This window comes from Prinia subflava, chromosome 2 (genome assembly GCF_021018805.1).
Source record: "Prinia subflava isolate CZ2003 ecotype Zambia chromosome 2, Cam_Psub_1.2, whole genome shotgun sequence".
Classification (NCBI taxonomy): Eukaryota; Metazoa; Chordata; class Aves; order Passeriformes; family Cisticolidae; genus Prinia; species Prinia subflava.
The window spans coordinates 50549135-50570350 of NC_086248.1; positions in this window are offsets into that span (position 1 = coordinate 50549135).

Below are 21216 nucleotides of genomic sequence, written 5' to 3' on the forward strand. Positions count from 1 at the left end.
ATCAGACATACCAAGTTGTCCTAATTAAGTGCTAATTTGAATTCAAGACTCTGCCTGAAAGCGAAATTTCTTGTTTTGTAAAGGCAAACATTTGCTGACTATGTTCTTGACAGTTTCAGTAGCTATCCATACAGATTATGTTGTAGTGTATCTACAGGTATCATGGAAAAGTAGGATAATAGGGAGATGAAGAGATTTGAAAAAAAAACCAAAACACAATCGACTTATTAGACAAGTGCAAGTAGTGTTGAAAAAAAGGAGTTTTCTTGCAGGTGGGATTTTTTACCTAATAGGTGATTATTAACTTTTATATGATTATTAATCACATAAATTTAGAGGGAGTTCAAGATTCCTCTTGTTCAGACCTGTTCTTATGTAAAAGGGCTTAGGTAAATTAGAATATTTCAAGCAAGGAGAAGAGAGAAAGTAAATGTAAATATAGGTAAGTCTGTACAGCATATACAAGTAAAGGAATCAAAGAGCATATGCTAAAAAAACATAGCAAGTACTCTCCTTGTTTGTGTATGCCGAACACAACTTAATGGGGATGACATGCCTCATTTCCTCTCTGTGCTCTAGTTTAGACTCAACTCCTTTGTTTGCCTTTTAAATAGAGCTCAGTTTATTTGAATTCTTTCTGATTGATGAAAACAAGGCTGCCTTAAAAATGAGGGGTGTCATTCATTAAATAGGTATTAGTTAGTTTTACTTACTGCATGTTTTAAATCTCAACATTTGTCATCATGGTTAGTCTGCGAGGACGAGAAACTTTCATTCTCAGAGGCAAAAAATAAGGCTTGGATGTTCTCAGTTTTTGAGAAGCCTCTGTCCCTCTCACAAATTACAGATATTAAACATCTAAGATAAACTCCACTTGTAGCTGAGCAAATGGTTATGTTGGAAAGATTTACATGATGTGTTTGTGTTCATGTTGCATTGACACTGAAGTGGGCATGCAACAAGATTTACCTGGCCAGGTGCACATTGACTCTGTTACTTGTTTCACTGGGTGTAGTGGGCCACAATTTCCAGTGATGACCATTGGTGCTGACTGAAAGATCAGGCTCTCTCTTATCTCCCTATTTCAGTGGGAATCCAAACAAGACTCCACCTTAACTTTAGAAAGCAAACACTTTGTTTCACTGATTTAATACCTGGGGGCTCACATACGAGTCCTTTACACTTGTTTTTCTGTTTTACTGATTTGCTGTGGTTCTCAGATGAGCATGTCCTTGTGTGTATGCAACATGCAACTTTGACTTAAGAACTCAAGAGAACAACACGATAGGAAATGCTTATGCAACCCATATCAGAGAAAGTTGCTAATATGAGTCTAAAATAGCCTCAAACTACTGCAGTTAAGATGAAGTGCCCTAGAAACTTTGTGACTTCACTTGAGTGACCAGCCTGAAGGAAGGTCACATCATGCTGGGAGATGATCTGGCCTGACACAGTGAAACCCTTTTTAGACTGAAAAATAGAATTGTACTAAGGAACTGAAAATAGAATATAGTTTATGCTAATTTTCTTTGTTGTGCTCTCAGCGGTGGGCTCGTTTTCTTATAACAAACTGTCCTTGATCCAAAATCTGAAAACTCCTTGTCTGTGGTGATACACAGCCAGCACTGTCTTTTCTTTCTTATTTAATTTCTTTATATAGAAACATATAGTGTACATGTACATATGCATATATTAATTTGAGTGTTTATGTATGTGTATATGTATTTTGTGTGTGTGTGTACATTTACCAAAATAAAATTGTGTCCTGTTACAGACCGATTTGGAGGGAGAGTTTATTTCCATTTTTAGGACATTTGCCATTTCACTACATCTTAATTCTGTCACCTCCTAAGCAAGTGGAGTGTATGAGAATAGGAACACATATTTGAAGCTACTTAAAGAATAAGGAAAAGGAAGATGATTGTGTGTTACCCACACACTGAGAAGTACAGTTTACTTTTGACCTGGCCAAAAATAACTTGCAGATTTTTATAAATAAATCTTAGGGCACCTGACAAGTGCTCCTCAGTGCTGGCTGGGGTTTTGGCCTTGGAGGGCTTGCTGTGTCCAGCAGTACATAGAGCCAAGGCGGCAAGGCTGCCCTAGCTCCATGTCCCAGGTCCAGCCAGCAGGGAGACTGAGCATGTAGCTCCAGTAGATGCACACACACATAGTCAGCCACACAGATCTGTGCAGACAAAGACACTCAACACTCTCACAAACAGCACTGAGGGCCTCATCCTATTCCTTCCCTGTCTGACCAGAATAAAAGTTCATTATTGGGAAATATATACGTATCGCCCAGCAGTGACCCTGTAGTCTGGAGGTGATTGCAGACAGAGTATCCTGGTGACTCAGAGATTGATGTTATTCCCAGTCCTTGGGGTACAAACCCTCCTGGGACGTTCTAAGGCAGCCAGGGAAGCGACTCTTGTCCGTGACTGGGTGATCAGGGTTCCCTCCCTCCCAGCTCTGTGCTGTTCTATTCCTTCATGCCTGGAGAAACCAGCTACTTATACCATCCTAACAGGGCTGCTGGTCAGGTGCTGATTCACTGCTTAAAGGATTAGCAAGGTTAACAAGTTTCTCAAGCAGTTTCCAGTTAAATTATCCATCTTTTAATAATTTCCTATTTTTTTATTGTAATTCAACTATTTTTATGAGCTAAGTAAATGTACTGAGGTACAGTTTGGTATTAACCAGTTGCATTTTTTCCTCTGAGATGTGGCTCTGTGGTAATCTAATAACTTGCATGTGCTTATAAAACATTTTGGAGTCCTTAAAGTGCTGTAAAACTCACCTCTACATTGCCTCTTCTTCAGATGTTCAGAACTGACTACTTAAGAAAAAAGTTAACAACTATTATTTTGTGTTCAAACACAGTGGGGAAGATGAGGGATTTCATGGTCACAGGCTTCAAGTGCTTGTACACTTCAAAATCAGCATTATGGAAATAAAACAAGACTGCAGTCATTAGCACTGAAGAAAACCCTCTTTCCCCAACTCCTTGCAATAATGTTTGTTCATTCTCAATGCTGTAAAATAATGACCTCTCTTAAATTACCCCAAGAACTTCTCTTTTTTGAGATTGTGTTCTGATAGGCATATAATTACAGTCAAAACAACAGTAAAATACTGTGATTTCAGCTTGAAATTTAATTGCCTTACCTGCATAATCATTGCAGGAGAAATTAGCCACAGCTGTATAGCAGACAGAAGGTTTCTTTTAAATGAAATTATTTCCTTTCTCTTGACTCTTGTGAACACGTGCATTTCAGGGCTCCAGATTTTGAGAAGATCTTTACTTTATGACTGGAGAGTGTGTGTGCATATTTTTTTATATATATATAGCCAAAGATTTTATTTATTGCTATTTTTCTTTGAAATGTCGAAGTAAAGCAGTCCTTTGCTGGAAATGTTCATTTTGCACTGCTGTTTCTGCAGGTTATTTATTGAATCCTGGAACTCAAGATTTTGGTTTTAATCAGGATCACTCTTTAAAATTAAGTCAGCACATAAATAATCTTGTGGCATTTAAAGTAGTTGTCATGCTTGTCAAATGTCTGTAGTCTGCACAATTAAAGGCCCTCAAAGGGTAGAAAGGGTGAGGGGCAGTACGGTTTGAAAGAGAACTTACAGTGAGAAAGAATCTCCTCTTAAGTGACAGGATGCTAATGAGGTCAGAAAAAGCAGAAAAGAGTGGGTATTTTTGCTTGGGAGCTAATGTCTGAGCTTTATCAGAAGGAAATGGGGAGCTTAAAAGTCTTCTGGCTTCACGTGCATGAAGGTTGGCCTCTTCAGTAGTGTCCCACTTTCCCCAGGGTAGACGTTAGAAGGTGACCTGTCCCTAGAGTCCTTAATTAAGATTCATACCCTTAATCTGAAATCTAAAATTATGTTCTTCTGAGTTTATGAGAACAGAGAGAGGGTTTTCATTTTTGTTTGTTAATAATCTGGGTTTTTCTTAATCCAAATCTAGAACTAACTTTCAGAAATCATTACAAACAAAAATGTATTTGATTTTGCTGATGAAAAGCAGGTAAATGAAATCTTTCATAGTTTGTCTTGAAAAATCATGTCTCTCCTGGAAAAAGAGGATTTTCTTAATGTGGCAGCCCATTATTTAACATACAGAAGAAGAATGAATATTTGTTCTTCTCATTTTTCTTGCCTCAGGAATGCTGGATGATAATACATTGTGGAGCTGTTTTATGATCTTTTAAGGTGTTTGGGGACAAGTACATATTTAATCATTCAGTTGTCTGACTAGATGTGGCAGAATAAAATATCTTCATAGAAGATGTCTTCAAATACTGAGTGTTAAACAGGATAGCCTGTAGAAGAGGTGGTCATCTTATTAGTAAATAGCATCTTAGGATCATCTCACTTTCACAGGACTGACTTTCATCATGTGGCCCTCTCCCCTGAGGTTCTGACTCTGAAATGGCAAAACGGAAAAACTGTATCTTCCATTGAGATTTTATTCTGTTGTTGTCTTGTTTCTTAAAAATTTCTTTCCTTCTTGAGATTTTATGAAGCAAGCATTTCAAAGTCCTTTGTGAATCAGATAGATGGAGTGGTACACAGTATCTGCAGGGAAAAAAAATATGAAGTAAATACAGAATAATAGTTTGCATGTACAGAATTTAATGTTAGCTTTTAGGTTTTTCAAAGCACTGCGGGAAATTGTTGCCGCACAGGTTCTGTAAGCAAAGCTCTGCATGACTGATGGAAAATGCTGAACTGCTGCTGCTGCATGAGGAGAGGCACACTGTTTACATCTAAGTATCACCTTTAATTTTTTGTCTTGTTTTCTCAAGAGGTCATATTTCATCTAAATATCCAGAAGATGATGAAAAGAGTGAACAACCAGTCTGCAGTTGCAAACTATGTTTCTGAAAATTGTTTCATGCACTTTCATTTCCCAGGTGACTTACTATGCCTGTAAATACTAACACAGTTGTGTCCTAGGGTTGTAGTAAACCAGGAAGTAAGACAAAACGTTGCCTAGGGAAAGCTCTTGTTCAGTACGTTTGGACCCAAATGCCTACCAGGATTTTGCATTAATAAATCTATTTATAGTTGGAATGACTGTGCTCACTTTTACTAGCTGAGTGCTGTCCACTGTGGGGTAAGACAATCCCTGCAAGCTTAAGTGATCTGGTCAAATACAACGTAGAAAGCCCATTACTTTTTCTCCCAGATCAGTAATGAGAAATCAGTGGTTCAAGTCTGTGCTGTTCTTTGAGAATCCTTTTTTTCAAAGCCCAAAGGCCTGTTGTGCCTCTGAACCAATTTAGCAAGAAATTGTGCCATCTACCAAAAGATTTTCAGAGACACCACTCTATCCCTTCCCATGACAATAAATGTCACTCCTACTTCATTTGGAATGAACAAAGTTGATTTAATCAATCTTAATCCTGAGACAATCTGAACAAAAGAAATTAGATTGTCAAGTGTTATTGGATTGAAAAAGAACACATACCAGAGTATCAGTCTACAGATATCACTGTTGTCAGCTTGTTGTCTTACAGTTCTTCCTCCTTCTGAAGTTGAAACACAGAACCTGCGTTTCAGGCTGTCCCTCTTCGGGACTCCTCCCTGTACGCCAAAAGTTTGTTCAAACCAATCTCAACAGCCCTTTGATTAGAGGGGACAAGGCCATCTGAAAGTTAATTTAATGTCTGTTTCCTCTTTAAAAAGGCTGCCTACTCATCCACAATGCTGGATAAATAGTTGGCAGTATGATTAATTTGATCAATTTAGTCTTTCATCTAAGAGGTCTTGAAGAGGTTTAGTTTTGGTAGCATGTTCCTCATTAAGTGGGTATTTCTTGTGATTGTCTTCCAAAGCTTGCTCCCCTCAGAGTAATACAATTCATTGCAGAAGAGCACCCTGGGCATTAATACATTGTAAACGCAAACAAATGTATTTTCAGCCGTAAAACAGAGTCACAAGGCCCATATTGAGAAATAGTTGGTTATATTGAAGGCTAAATTAAATAAGTTATTTGCTAAAGTATTTATCACCCCAGACTTTATGCATTGGACTGAGAAAGCAACAATGACTGTTCTCTGGGAGATTTGTGCATTTTAGGACCCTGGTTAGCTGCAGAGCCAAGTCCAAGCAAACATGTATGGTAGCACTTGTCTATTTGTTCAAACTCTGAAATATTATTTTCGTTCAGTAGCAAGGCTTTCTTGATTACTCTCTACCTAGCAGTAGACTGGATAGCCCTTGTATGTTCACTGATAATAATTAAAAAAAAAAATATTTCTATGTTTCATGATTACTTTGAGGTGTAACATGCAAGGTTCAAAGCAGTTTGAGCATTTGGTTAATTTGACCAGCCTGCTAATGAACTTTCCCTTCCAAAGGTGTTCTTGGTTAAAGTAGAATCACTGGTAATACCTATAAGAGTCTTCTTGCTATGCCAACCTATTGTTGTTGTTTGTTTCTTTTCATATACATATGATAATTTTGCTGAGTTTATGGTGTGGGAGGATGCAATGCTCCAGCAGTGAATGCTGCAGTAAGAAATGGTTTTCCAGTAATGTTAACAAAGTTATGTGATTTGATTCAAAGAAGGAAGGTGGAACTCATTGCTATGGCTGTTAATCACAGAAACACCCAAAGAACCTTAGTCAAAATTAACTTGAGGTTCATTGAGAAAGACAAAGTTCTGAGGGGGATATTTTACTTTATTTTTCCTTTATACTTTGAGTTCTCTTATTTACTTCATCATTATTAATTTTTTTTTTCCCCTCTCCCTTATATGTTTTCTTCTCTGGGAGAGATGGAAAGTGGTAGATGGGTGCTGTGTGGCCAGAATGGGTAAGATATTTTCTAAGAACCTCCCTTGTGAGATTCTTTTAAGAGGCAAGACAGATAGATATCTTAAAAAAAAAATAAAATTATAAAAAAATCACAATAATCAAAATGCCCTCTTTGCTGGCAGCTACTGATAGCTGTTGAAAGAATTTACCTCTTTTCACTATCAGTAGTGTTTTCATATGTGAATTTTTTTTAATTGTTAATCTCATTTCCTGAGTAATATAATGTCACAAGGATGTTTTGGTCATCCAGAAGTTAAATTTATGTTCCTAACAGATATTCAAATACATTTTGTAGATTAAATGTCTGTTCTAAAGGTCATATGTAACATGCATATTGTCAAAATATTTTTAATATTGTACAAACAATGACACTTTGCTTAGAAGGGGAACATTATCTCTCTTCTTCTGATTTTTTTTTTTTTTAGTTTTTTTTTAGTTTTTGGACAGAAATGACACACTGAAAATTCACAACTGTATTTGGAGTGCACTGTAATATTCATACAACATAATTAGGAATTGCTGCTGTCTAAAGTTTTGTATGTAGATATGTATATATACAATACATGTACCTACATATACAAAATATGCATATATATATATATATATATGTAGAGAGAAACTTCTCTTTTATTGTGTGATTCTATGAGTAAATGCCTTATTTGTAAGTATATATACATGCAAATTGTCAAACTAACATAGTTAAAAAGGAGGTCTATACCACTTTAAGATATCTCAGCCAGTAATTTTGGAGATGATCTCAATTTCCATAGGGGTTTTTTGGCAGTCAAATCTGTCCTGCATATTCTGGTGATTTAAATGTTTATTAAAATGCACATCAGGAATTGGTTTTGTCCTATCACCAGCCACTTGGTTCCTTGAATTTAAATAGAGAGAATCAGAATATGAGTAGGTGTTTAAGAATAGCTAAGTGTGGGGTTTTTTTGAGAGAGAAAATCCAAGAAGATAGTTTTTTCTGATGAATGCTCTATGAAATACTTTTTTACTAGCTAAAAGAAGTAAGGATGCAAATGAGAGTGGGGAGGTAGACAGTAGTAGCTAAAGTGACATTTTTGCTGGGAGCACATTTGAACCTTGTTTATATTTTTAACTAAAGTATTTGAATACCAAGAAGGACTTCCAAGTGGTTGTTTTGTGATATTTCAATTCACAAATGCATATGAATTTGCACTTCTGCTTTTTAATTTTTGACAATCAATCACTTTCTGTCAAAACTGATTGTAATGGAAAAGTGATATTTTGATTGAATGAACAATTTTATGCCTGTTGTCTTCTGTCCACACAACAACAAAAGTGATGAAAATTTGCTTAATCTCCCAAGGATATATTCCACTACATTTTATCTTGCAGCTGAGGAATGCATCTTGAGAGATCTAATTGAGCTTACTATAAGAATTCATTCTGGATAAACATTTTTATTTTACTTAGGGGATTCTTTGTGTTTGGTTGTTTATTTGTTTTGTTATGTTTGTCATTGAGGTTCCCTAAAGAATATGCTCTTTCTCTATGGTCAAAATGCATATTCAGTGTCAAGAAAAAGGGGCAGATATTTTGGAAACATTTTTAATTCAAGCATAAAAAAATTACATCTTGTAATCAATCTAAAATAACTCAAAATAGCCTTAGGAAGCTAAAGTTGGGAATTACCAGCAGTTTGAATCCATAGGCCTCCTCCTTTGGGCTCTGAGGCTCTTCACCATTCTCTTCTGGCTTTGACTTTTTTTTTCTCTCCTTTTTTCTTTTCTTTTGTAAGTTACTTGAAGAGGTCACCTTCTTAGTTATTTTCAAGTGCTGGCATTTTTGTAGGCCAACATTTTTTTCTACTGATAGGGATTATTATATCTTGAAAATATGGTCCTAGTTAGAAGTTCTAGAGGCTGTGCTGTTATTGCGTAATTACACCTAGGCTTGTGGGCGTGTTTATATACGGTCCTGAAAACTTAAATTAGTGATCACATGGCTTGGTATAGAAACAGCTGACACAGACAAACACAGTCTTGAGTCAGACATTTTGACATAAATTTTAATTAATGTAATTTTTTAGAAGTGGACAAGCCCATTGGGGATTTCCAACAGTATGAGAGCTGCACTCTTAATTCCTCGTCACATCTGCATTCTTCCCTGTTTGATGATAGATTGTCAAGTGAGCAGGTGCAAAGAAGCAAAAACAAATTATGTGCTCTGTGTTTGTAAATGAGTGGATGTGTTTCCTCCTGGTTTTGATTGATGAAAGCTTTATTCCAGGAAAGATTATTCTCAGTTTGTTATTTATACCTTGGATGATCAGCATAGCCTAGAAAATGATTTTCCAAGTCAGCTTTCTCTACAATCAGAGCCCATATAAATGAACTTTCAGGCTTTAAAAGAAAAGGGAAAGGGAAATAAGTGTCCAGCACAGATGTTCTCATCAGTGTGTTTTCAACCAGGAACAACTCCCTTCTTCACAAGCACACAGGACATAAATGAGCTCGCTGGTTTCTGCTCTATGTTTCCCCTTGGTTTGAGCTCTGAATCCATGCACAATGGTGGTCTATGCAGAGATTTAGAGCTTTACACCTATCTGTGTCCCCTTTGCTGGAATGAGAAACTTCCTAAAACACACAAAAGGACAAGAAAGGAAGTCCGTTGTTTGTGTTATTGTGTAGAAGTAAATTAAACTTAGGACACTTTTTTTTTTTTTTTTCTGAAGCTGAAGAGGCTTTTCTTATCAATATCCATCTTTTCTATAACTGGCTTTTTTGGTTTATATCTTTATATTAAGTGTTCAGTAAATGATTGCAGTAAAAATGCAATTTTGAGACTCAATTAGACCATAAATTTTAAACATATTTTTGACACTGTAGTGGAATTATATTTTATGAGCTTTCTGGAAAAGAAGGATGTTTGCTTGAGATTCTCACCTCAACTTCATAATTTGAGTATAATAACTTTTTTTTCTCAGGGTTTATTTTCATTCATGCATGTTCAGTGAGCCAGTTCAAAGAATGGTTGTGTCACTGAAATGCAAGAGTATGTATGAAGAGGAAAAATCTCAAAATTCCTGTTACTGTTGTTGAAAATCTTTTATCACAGGGCTGTCACTCTGCTGCATAATTGTTTTCTTTTAACTGGTGTTCATCTCCATATGCAAAAGACAAAATAAAAGTGGTTGAGGGGATAAATAAGTATAAAAGCTATAGAAACAAGCAGTTCTATTTAGAGGCAATGGAATTCAAGTTCAGTTTGCAAGAAAACCCATGAAATCTCAAACATTTGATCTTGTGCTGTATCATATAACCAGCCATGAAGGATTTTTCTATGTTCTGGGTTTGGCTCTATCTAGAGTATCAGCTGCTCAGATGCTCGGTTTCAAGTCAGGTGTGTGAGGTGGCATTTTCCCTTTCTGATTTGTCATCTCAAACAGCTGAAGACTCATGTTGTGAAGATGCTGTTTTTCCAGCAGGAAGACTCTGGCAGTCTGGAATTCCCATTTATGCCCAGCTGGCTGCCTTACCAGCTGTAGTTTGATAGTTACTGCAATTAATTTACACATAAAAGAAAGGCTTCACTGTGCACTGCTGGGACAATTTACACCTAGCTGGCAAAACAATCACCTTTGTATTTACAATGCTATTCCCGAATTACTGTGCCTGACCTTGCTGATAAATCTGAGTCAGAGAAGTGTACAGGAACCTGTAATTCACAAACTGTCACCATACTCACACTGAAATCAGATTTGAAACCTTCATTGATTTGAAAGGGAAAATTCTTCATCTTAATGACTCAAATGTAGCTTTTGGTCAGAGAGAAAAGAATAACATGGGGAAAATTTGCCTTCAGAGACATAATTCCCTGTGGAAGAATGTATTATTTTATTGTCTCCTAAGTATTAGTCTTAGTTTAACTAATGATAAGTTTATAAATAACAACTTGAGCCCAAATGCAGATAAACACCTATAAACTACCTTCTGCATGCTCATATTTAAAACAATCTAACTTGCTTTTCTCTTGTGTACGTATTTGGGATTTGGAAGGAAAAAGCGCTGCATACTATAATATATATATATAAACATATAACATATCATATGTATTGTGAGTTCTCTCTGTGTTAGATGTTTAACCCTGCATTTACTACTGAATTACTGACAGAATTACTACTGAATGACCTGACAGAAACCTTGGAGGCATAAATGGTTCAAGAATCAATTTGACAGTGCTGAGAAAGGAGATAAGTCTGACCAACTAGAACCAGATTATCCTAGGTTTCAGGCTCTTTGAAAAAAAAGATTTTTTTAAATAGTTAATTGAATGTTAGCTAGCAGTAGATTTTACCTTCACAGGGGTTTCTGATCACTTATAAGACCTTAAATGTCACCAAAACCAGTAACAAATTCACTAAATAGAGATGCACAATTCTATTCTCAGAATCAAAATTTGGGAAAGCTCTTGGCTGGGATTCACATGCTGAGATTCACTGCTTTGCTATATAGAATCTTTAACAGTTGACTTCAAAACAGAACTGAATTGGTGTAAATTATGAACAGAATGGAAAAGCTATCCCAAAGTGCACAAAAATCCTACAAAAATCTTCAATACAAAAAATACATGACAATTTAAAATGCATTAAGTATTCAATGTGTTTCTGATGAGCAATTATCCCATTATGTCCCAATACATTTCTGAAATAAATTTTGTTTTTAAAATCCTAATGCATGAAGAGGGAGACTGTTTTTGTTATAAAATCAAGGTATTCTGAGAATGCCAGAAGAGACAAAGTGTCTGCTTTTAATTTTCAATCCACTTTTCAGTTTAAGTGTCCCGTAATTATAAAATAGTAAATGATTTCACAGCGAATTTGACTGCAAGTTAAATTTCATAAGTTTAATTTTCCATCAAAACAATTCAAAGTATTTCCCAGTTCCAGTATTATTTTTGAGTTTTGATAGTACAATTTCATTCACTTATCTGGTAGATGAAAAAAATAACTCTATACAAAAATTTAAAGTTTTGAAATACACACAAGAGAATCTGCAGATAACTGAGGTAAGAAGTATTATGATGTAAGGAAACCTTGTGGAAGACAGGTAATCCAAGAACAGTGATTTTTGAAATTACAAAGACAAAACAGAGATACTGTGCCCTTGAAGACACTTTTTTCAGTCTGATTGGTTCCCCACTGCTTTGCTTCCTCTTATCTGAGTAAGATGGAAATCACAGTAGGTTGTCCTGCTCTTAATTTCATAAAATAGCTTTAAAAAAAAAAAAAACGAACACAAGCTTGTAATGGAGTTCTATATTAAAGCCCTCTAACATGATAGAAATATAATCCCATTGTCACATTAATCAATGGTCACCAGTAGTATCTGGTATTTGCAAAACTGATCATCTTATAGAAACTTTAGATTTCTGAATTCTCTGTAGAAAATTATAGGGATACTATTTTCTATGAACTTCTAAAAAATAGGGTTTACCTGTCCCATAGACAGACTGCCTGAGTCATAGGGGTTTGTATTAATTACTGAAGTTCTTCAGAATTTGCTTTTCCTCTAGTATGTTATTCAATGATGGCTGCCATGACATTTTTCCCTACTGTAAGTAAGAATGAAAACTGTATTTCCTAATCTCAAATAATCAGTTTAAATGAGGTTGTGACTATATGCCAGCCAATGGCTATTTTACTTTTTTTCTATCAAATCATCTGTCTAAGGTCCCATTCAGCAATCACCTCCCTCAACTTCTTTTATTTAAGCTACGGAAAAGCTACCAGATATTGAAGTGGGATTTTTGCTGCTGCATTTGTTTTGACCTCAAGCAGTGAGTTGAATGTACCACATCTGTTCTGACAGAGCATTCAAAGTATTCCAAATGGAGCAAAGAGCTCACAGGCTTCAGTAACATAGCTAGCAATTGTCCAATAGATGGTGCAAACACATATTTTGTAGTGAAGACAGGTTTCCCATGTTATTTCTGAAAAACATTTTTGATCTAAATAAAGCCAGCAATTGGTGGCTTTCTGATCAGCTTGTGCCATCAAACTCAAGGCAAGAGCTTTTGCTGAAACCTGATGAGTTGTTCTTGACTACATCTTGAATCTGAACACCAGATGCATCAAAGAGCAGAATTGTCTTTCTGATGCTTGAAGATTTGCAGCTTCATTAGTTTTTTTTTATCTCACATAAGTACAAACTTGACTAGTTGCAATAGAATTCTGTTTGGAGTGCTGCAGGTGAAGTTTTGAGGAGTTGACCTACGCACCATCGAGTCTACACTTTGAGGATACGTGATGTGGAGAGCTATTCCCCTCAGAAGTACTAAAATAACCTCTTTAGGATAGCATAATTTCCCCCCTTGTTTTATACAACTAGAAAAGGTAGAAAGGACAAAGTGATCACTCTCAAGTGTTAATTATTAACATCTTAATTGAATCTCCATTAATTTCTCTCTGTCCTCATCATTTAATTCTCCTAGTCAGAATCTCCTGGCGTATGTAAAATATGCACAGCAAAAGAAACTTCTGCAGGCATTTGAAGATATATCAGGAGGTAACTCTGCCAAAAAGCTTTAAAAGCTTTTGCATTAAGCCTTTCCATTAAAATAGACATAAATTTCTCTATTTCACACTTTAATGACCAAATGTAATCTTCAAAGGTTCTAATAGCTGTTACATTTTTCTAGAACATTTTTAAGCTAAAACAAACTGTTCCATTAGTAGCAGAACCAATGAAACTTGCTTTCCTATTGTCACCAGTCCTTGCACTCCAGCCCACACTTGTATGCAACCACCACAGCAGGAATGCAGTTTGTCTGTACATGTGCGGATGCCTTTCAATTAACACCTGCTTTATTCTCTAGCTCTGTTTCAGTCTCTGTTTCAGGTCAGCTTCCCAAGGCATCAGTGCACCTGCTAAAGGATTCTTATTTTTCTTCCTGTATGTTGGCTCTGCCCCTTGGAAAGGATTTGGACTGAGCTCTTTCTGATTTTCCATTACTAAAGGAATAAATAGTGTCTTCTCCCTAGAAGTAAGTTTCTAATGGCGAAGCAGGGGAAATTAATAATTTACTATCCTTAAAAACTTCTCCACTTTCCCATGTGAATGAAGTAAATCCATTGAGGGGAAAGTGAAAGTTGATATTAAATTGACATTAAATTTGATATGCTTTATGAAAAATTGGGATGGAACCTGGTTTTGAAATGCAGCTTTAAGGGCACTGCTTTCTTTTAAATATAGGCTAAGAGTTTCTAAGATAAAATTCTAGCTCTGTTGAATAGTATAAATTTTTTGTTCTTTGCCAAGTGGAGAGAATTGGATGCCTTAGAAGGACTTTCAATTCAGCTGATTTTAATGTTCCTGAACATTTGCTTTGATGTGGAGTTAACTCTGACTTACTCACTTCTGACTCAAAAAATTGTCTATAGTGAGTGATTTGGATACTGATATTTACTCAAACATATGTATTTACAGCCCTTTATGAGCTATTTTTTGCTTTTTAAAACAAACAAACAAACAAAAAATCCACTCAACCTCATCTCTGTAGGCTGGATCCAGAAAGATTTGTGTAACAAATCTGTTGCAGTTTAAGGTCAAAACTATATTCTGAAATTGGGAGGTATAGTTGGGGTACTGTTTGAGAACGGATCTGTGAATGAGGTTTTGGGCCTCTTCAAGTGGACAGGACTTTACCACAGATATTTTTGTAGGAAGAAGTTCATGAGGAACAAGTAGTGTTTCTGTGAGGTTTTCGTGTTAGGGTTGCATGATTCTTGGAAATGTTTCCTAGTTTAGGTAGGTGAGGCAGGTCTGATGACCCATCTCTTTTACTAAAACCCTGTAAAACCCCTTTTTCTATTATATTAAGAAAATATAGGTGTCTTTGACCTTAAGGAGTTATTTTCAATTCACAGTTCAGTTCTATTTTTTTGATTTGAAAACACAGGATTTTAAATTAAACAGGCAATAGAATGGAAGAGGCATTCCCATTTTTATAAGGATTATTCTTAATTTGCAGCAATAACATTATTTGCAGGTAAAAAAATGCTAACACTCTGCCTTCCTGTTAATGTGTGCAGTCTCCCAGATTACTAACTTAAGGGTTTCTTTTGGGCTTTTTTTGCTGTGATCATGAGTCTTTTTTCTGTCTTCTATTTTGTCATGTCCCAGTTTTCCTCTGATGTATTCAACCATAACTGAACAGAAGCTTATTTCAGTTGCTTATAAATATCATAAGGAACGGGTTATGGTCTGAAGGAAGGGATAGGAGGGAAACTACTGCACCTGGTGCCTTGCAGCACAGCTGGTTTGAAGCCACAGAGGAGTGGGTGTTGTTGAAACTCTGAAATTTCTCCAAGAAATTTATTTCTGCCTGAATCAGTGACTCTTCCAATTCAAATAACAGTTTGTGCAGTGGTAGTTACTGAAAATCAACAGTGACTGCATGTGAAGTAAACTGATAAGAAAATCAAGGTTTCAAAAGCCAGAAAGATGAAAGAATTAATTTTCCTGAGATCCTGCACTGTGAAATACAAATGCTAGAACAACTGGCTTAAGTTTCTTCCAGTTAGCTTCCAACAATTTGAAGAGAGACAGTGCTGTATATGCAGTTGCTATTTTCTCTGTGAATTTTTGTTTCTTGAAACAATACAGCAATTAACAGTGATGATGCAGGGGAGGGAGGAAGAGTTCTGGTTTTGTTTAACAAAAAACATCCTTTATTACCCTGGCAGGTGTATGAGCTGTTTGGTCACAAAGTTTTCTTTGAAAAGGAATCAGCACCTTCTGTTGCTTTGCTGAAGGCAAGTATGATTTGGAAGATAAAAGCAGTTACATACAAAAGATCTCAATTTACATTCAGGCATCATTGTTTGGATGAGTATGTGAAAGAAATCCTCTTTACAATATATATTTCAAAACTGAAAGAAGAAAAGCAATCCTACCCATGGATTTAAAATATGCTCGTTAGTTAGCTTAAGAAACAAGTAATTTAAAACAATTATGAAGTTTTAAATTTTCTTACACTTCAATTGCTGATGCAATCTGATGACAGTGCTCAGATGGGAATTTGAGAATTTAAAACTTCAAGATGGATGGGATGTAACATCTTGTGTTTCTGACAAACTCCTGTCAGACACAGATACATATGAGATTGGATATTTAGATCTTGAAAGTAAAATGCTTGCATAGAAGATATCCCAGACTCCGGGAAGAGAGAGATGGGAAGAGATTTCAACTTAGATGCCACTCTCAGACAAAAATATAGACTGGGATTTTGAGATTTAGAACTGTGTATGATTAAAGAATAGGAACTATATTTTCTTTCAGTACTTGCTAGAAGGGAAAGATTAAAAGTTAGGGGAGGACTGTTTTTCCTTTTGATGGTGATGATGTTCTGATGTGGTAGTGACATTTGATAGTTTGTTTTTTCCCTTATCAGAAGGCTTAACAGGGAAGGTAGGAGCTACAAAAGAGCTGGTGACTATGATACCACTCCAATTGTTGACTCACCAACTCCAAATGTTTATTTTGAAATAAAAAGCCTCCTACGCTCATTAATATTCTACTTGGATGTTTTAAAGAATGTCTTTCAGTGACAGAAATTAATAGCAATATAAGAAAACACAAAAAGTATGCCTGTTGAATTTGAAGGGTTCAGCATTGTTAATATTGTTATCACTGCCACTTAGGAATATGCTGTGAATTCTTGGGCACAGATTGGAAAAGATGCATATTTCCTTTAACTTTCCAGATGAATCAGACTCTCACTTCCATCAGGTTTTCTCCACTAATTGTAGACTTTTAAGACATTGTGCTTCTGATTTGAGTTAGGTGCTGCCACCTTGCACTGGTCTATAACTCAAAGCATTTTTTTACTCCCTTTCATTTCCGTGCATATACTCAATGTCTTGATGATAATTCCAAGACAGATTGCAAAATGATTTCTTCCTTTTCAACTGTTCCTTGAAGTCAATGTGAATTTTGATATTTACCTTCAAGTGAATTATTATCAGGTTATGTGTAAGGAAAGCTGCAGTAATATCCAGACAATATTAACATGTAGATGAAACTTTTTAACTTTTCTTCTCACCTAACTAAGAAATAAATTCATTAGATTAATAAACCTAATTAATCTAATTTATGCAGAATACGTTTATAAAGCTGACTTTTTAACCTTCTTTTCCTCTTTCTATTTGTGAGAAGTACAAGATATCTCATAACAAATCTCTGGGATATCTAAGAATCTCGTTAAGGGATTAAAATAGTGAAAGTACTGGCTTTAAAATGTGTAAGTGTTGATATTCAGCATCTTTATGAGTATTCCTTTGCAATTCTCAATCCATTTCTATTGAAGCAATGGAAAAACAATTTATTTCGCTAGAGGTAACCTAAGGTCTGTGAGCTCCCATACCTATTAACTAATAAAAAAGTACTCAGCTGACCAATAAAACACTATTATATGTTTATAGGCACTATATATTTGTATAGCTCAAATTCCACTGTGCTTGTCCTAATTTAAAATAAGTAAATTATTATTTTGTTACATATTTTTAACATCTTTTTATGTGTACAGTACTTTCATGTAAATGAGGTTTGCATGTTAAGTGTGGCAGTAATTCATCATGCTACAGAATCAACTCTTTAGATTTTATTTTTTGATTAACAAATTTACTTCTCAGCCACAAGAAATTTAAATAGTGTTTTTCTCTTTGAAAAATGGGGAATGGGGAATTGCACCGGTCTCTTCTTTGGCTAGAATAGATCTCTGCTTTTATGTTTCTTGGGTCATGGTTATCTAAGTGGAAATTTTACTACTGGCTCCATAGGTGAAAATAAATATTATTCATCTGCTTTAAAGACAGTTTTAAAGTGCTTGTGCTATATGTGAATATATACTCTTTATTTTTAGTGTAAAAACAAGACAAACTATATAAACCATTTTAAATTTCTGCATGTTGTAATTATGAAAACACATTTCCTTCAATTAAGAGCCAAAATTTCTGTTATCTTACATAGTAGACATGAAGAAAGTTCAGTTTTCCATTCATTATTAAATCAAGAAAACCATTTTACAGTTGAAACATATACATAGTCTTTTGATTTTTTATTTCTGTACAATACTGCTGAGTATCATCTCTAAATGTATAGTTTTTTGAGCCTCTGCATAATAATTCACAAGTCTCTGTATACTTTCAGCCTGTTTTTGAATTGATGGAATAATAGTTGTGCCTTAGAATAAATTTGATACCTGCAGCCAACTTTTCTCTGTTCCAAAAGCTCTTAACAAAACACCAAATATGTGTAAATCTTTTAATTTCAAAAAATATTAAGGTTAAAAAAATAAACAAACCATACCAGAAACCATTTAAATTACAGAAATGGAAAAATTATCCAGCAGTACATTTGTTTACATAGGCAACAGTTAAAATATGTAACTCTGGGTATTTCATAGCATTGCTAATTTTTCCAAATGTATTTAACTTGTTGACCTGCTCACTGGATAGTAAAGCAGTAGAAAATTTCAGTTAAATTTAGTAATTAATGCATGTTACATCTGTTACCAATAGAACAAAGTAATCAAGATTTTGCTTTTATGTCACAGATGAAAAACACCCCCACTGCTGCTGAGCACATTTAACAATTAACAACTGTGTCTGGAGAAGGCAGAAAATTTGCTGGCATGCTTATTCTCTCTGTATTGCCTCCTCATTCATCTTATTGCCTTTGCATTCTTCTACTTCATCCACTTTATGCATTGAGTGCTCCTTAATATTGAGAATGTCAACTCAACAAATTTTATGAGAGAGAGAATACAGAAATATATCCAACAAATATACCCAGATAAGACATAACATAGTGTATTTGGATATATAAAAAGCAAATCTTAGTAAATATTGCATTTGTATAGTTATTTGTTAATATTATTTATTTTTAACATGTTGTAGAAGGATGCTGCTTTAAGATGAGTTACTCTGCTCTCAGACCTGTGAGTGCAGCACTGTTTTGAGGAACATTTCTGAAATGTGTGCATAGTCTGAGTTTTCACATAGACTTTCACCTATGAATGGAACACGGTATGCATGTCCTATTGCTTAGAGTCTCCATTGAATAAAAACATTAGTCTGTTTGTTTAGACAACCAGAAATTTCTCTGTGGAGAAACAGCTTATTAGCTAAGCAGACAAATATTTTCCACACCTATATTGAATTTTTTCTTATTCTCAGTACTGACAAATGGAGTCCTGAAACACATGGCCCCCCCAGTTTTTTCTATGAACCTTGCATGGATGAGTGATCTCCAGACGCCTCTAAGGTAGGGTACTTAATTGCATAAGAGAGACAGCTTTATTTACAACTATATGTCTAAAACATTGAAAAAGACCTCCTTGTCTCAGGAAAAACCAAGTGGCACAGCTGATACCCCAAGGCAAAGTATTTCCCTCTCTCCTCTCTCTTTTCAGCATCCCTGAACTGTCAGAAGAGAAACTGGATAAACACTGTAATCTTCACACTTGTTAAAATGTTTCTCTTAATGTAAACTTAATTTTGGTCAGACTGGAAGCATATGTTTGCTCTCTGAAGATGTGGAAACTAAATCAATCACTTTTTAATGTGAGTACGAAAACTCTGAAGTCTGTCAAATGAGCTGTGTTGTATTGTCTTGAACGCTGCTGTCACACATTTGTGAAGGTCAAGAGCTGTGTCTCTGCTTTCATCAAACAGATTTTTATTTCCTGCAGGTGCTTAGTTAAGTAAAGTTCAAAAGTGTGAGTGGCAGACACATGGGACAGAGGATTTGGAGTACTGTACAGGCAAAATTCATTTGGGAAGACCTTTTGAATCTGTGTGTGGATGCACACAACTTAATCATAAACCAGGGAAGGACTGTTCAGAAGAAGAAAGTGGTAGTAAGTCTGAGATCAGGTCATCAGCCAAATCTGAAGCCCTTTACTGGTGCCTTGGAGTGGCTACCTGAAACAAGGCTAGACAGAATTAAGAGAATAAAAGTGGGTATTTAATGAAGGCCTTTAACAGGTACACCTTGGGCAGTCAAAAGCCTCTGAGAGGGGCTACACCCAGGATGGATGATGGCCACGAGTTTTCATACAGTTATAAGTTTGGTCCATTTACATATCAGGAGTTAATCCTCCTATTACAGCTTCAGGTAATGAAGTAATTTACTCCAATTTTCCCCACCCCCCAATTCATTGTTGCTTACATTTCTCAGGGTGTGGGACAGGAAGGTGTCCTTGAGTTTCAGGCCTAGAGAGGAATTGTTTTGCCTGAATAAAACAGGAGAACAGTAGCTGACAGGCTGTGGAGCTTTAGAGTTATACAAAAAGCAGTACAGGATCTGAAAAGTATAAATATAAAAGCTAAATCCTAAGGAATCGTCAGCAGATTGGAACATCTATTATTTTATTTTCCTTTCTCAGGTGTTTTATTAGCAAGGACTGAACAGTAAAAAAGGAAAAATATCTATGTCTTCAAGGGGAGTTTTAGTAATTTTAATAAGTTATCAAATATCTTGTAGATAATTGTGTTGCTTTTATGACTGATAAAGCTTTCAGTGAAGCTCAGTATTTGTAAAATTTATTTTAAGAAATGCAAACTTTTGCCATGTTATCTTAATAGCTGGAGCAGATTGAAACTGTTTTAAAAATACTTTACCAGGAAATAGTAACATTTATTGAATTTTACAGGCTGGTGTAATCTTAGTCTAAAATATTTAATAGGAAAACCTTTTTCTTCCAAAGAATAATGAGCTTCAATTAAAGCAGGCACAGGATTTGGTGCAAAACTCTATTGTTCCTTGAGGACTTTCACACTGGGTTTGTCTCTAATGTTTTCAAAACTTCAGTCCTTCACTGTTAACAATGAAAGAAAAATCAGACTTTCAGGAAGCACAGCTGAATGCAGTTGATATTTTTATGTACACAGAAAAAGGTTCAAACATGGATCCTGTAGGTAAGCCTTAAACCAACTTTTGTAGACATCTGAAGTTAGAACTAGGAACATAATTGATAATGAAATTCACAGTGTGCAACATCAGATGACAGGATCCCATCTGTTTATTTGTATTTCACAGGTCACTGAAAGACAGAAATTCACTAAACTCTGTAATCAGTATTTGATAGACATGTCTGATCAAGAAGGCATAAGATATTGATGTGCAAATGTTAAGAAATCAGCATTTGCCACTTATTTTTTTAGCTTGTTTCAAGTCCTATCTTTGATTTAAAAGATGCTTACTTCTAAATTGGAATACTTTGGTATGTTCTTCAAGACTATATCAACACTGAATGCTCAGAGTGCTGAGGAAGTAAAGGATGATCTTTCTAAAAGTCATCCCCAGAAAAAAGAGAACTGTCATATTTGGATGAGGATGTGAAG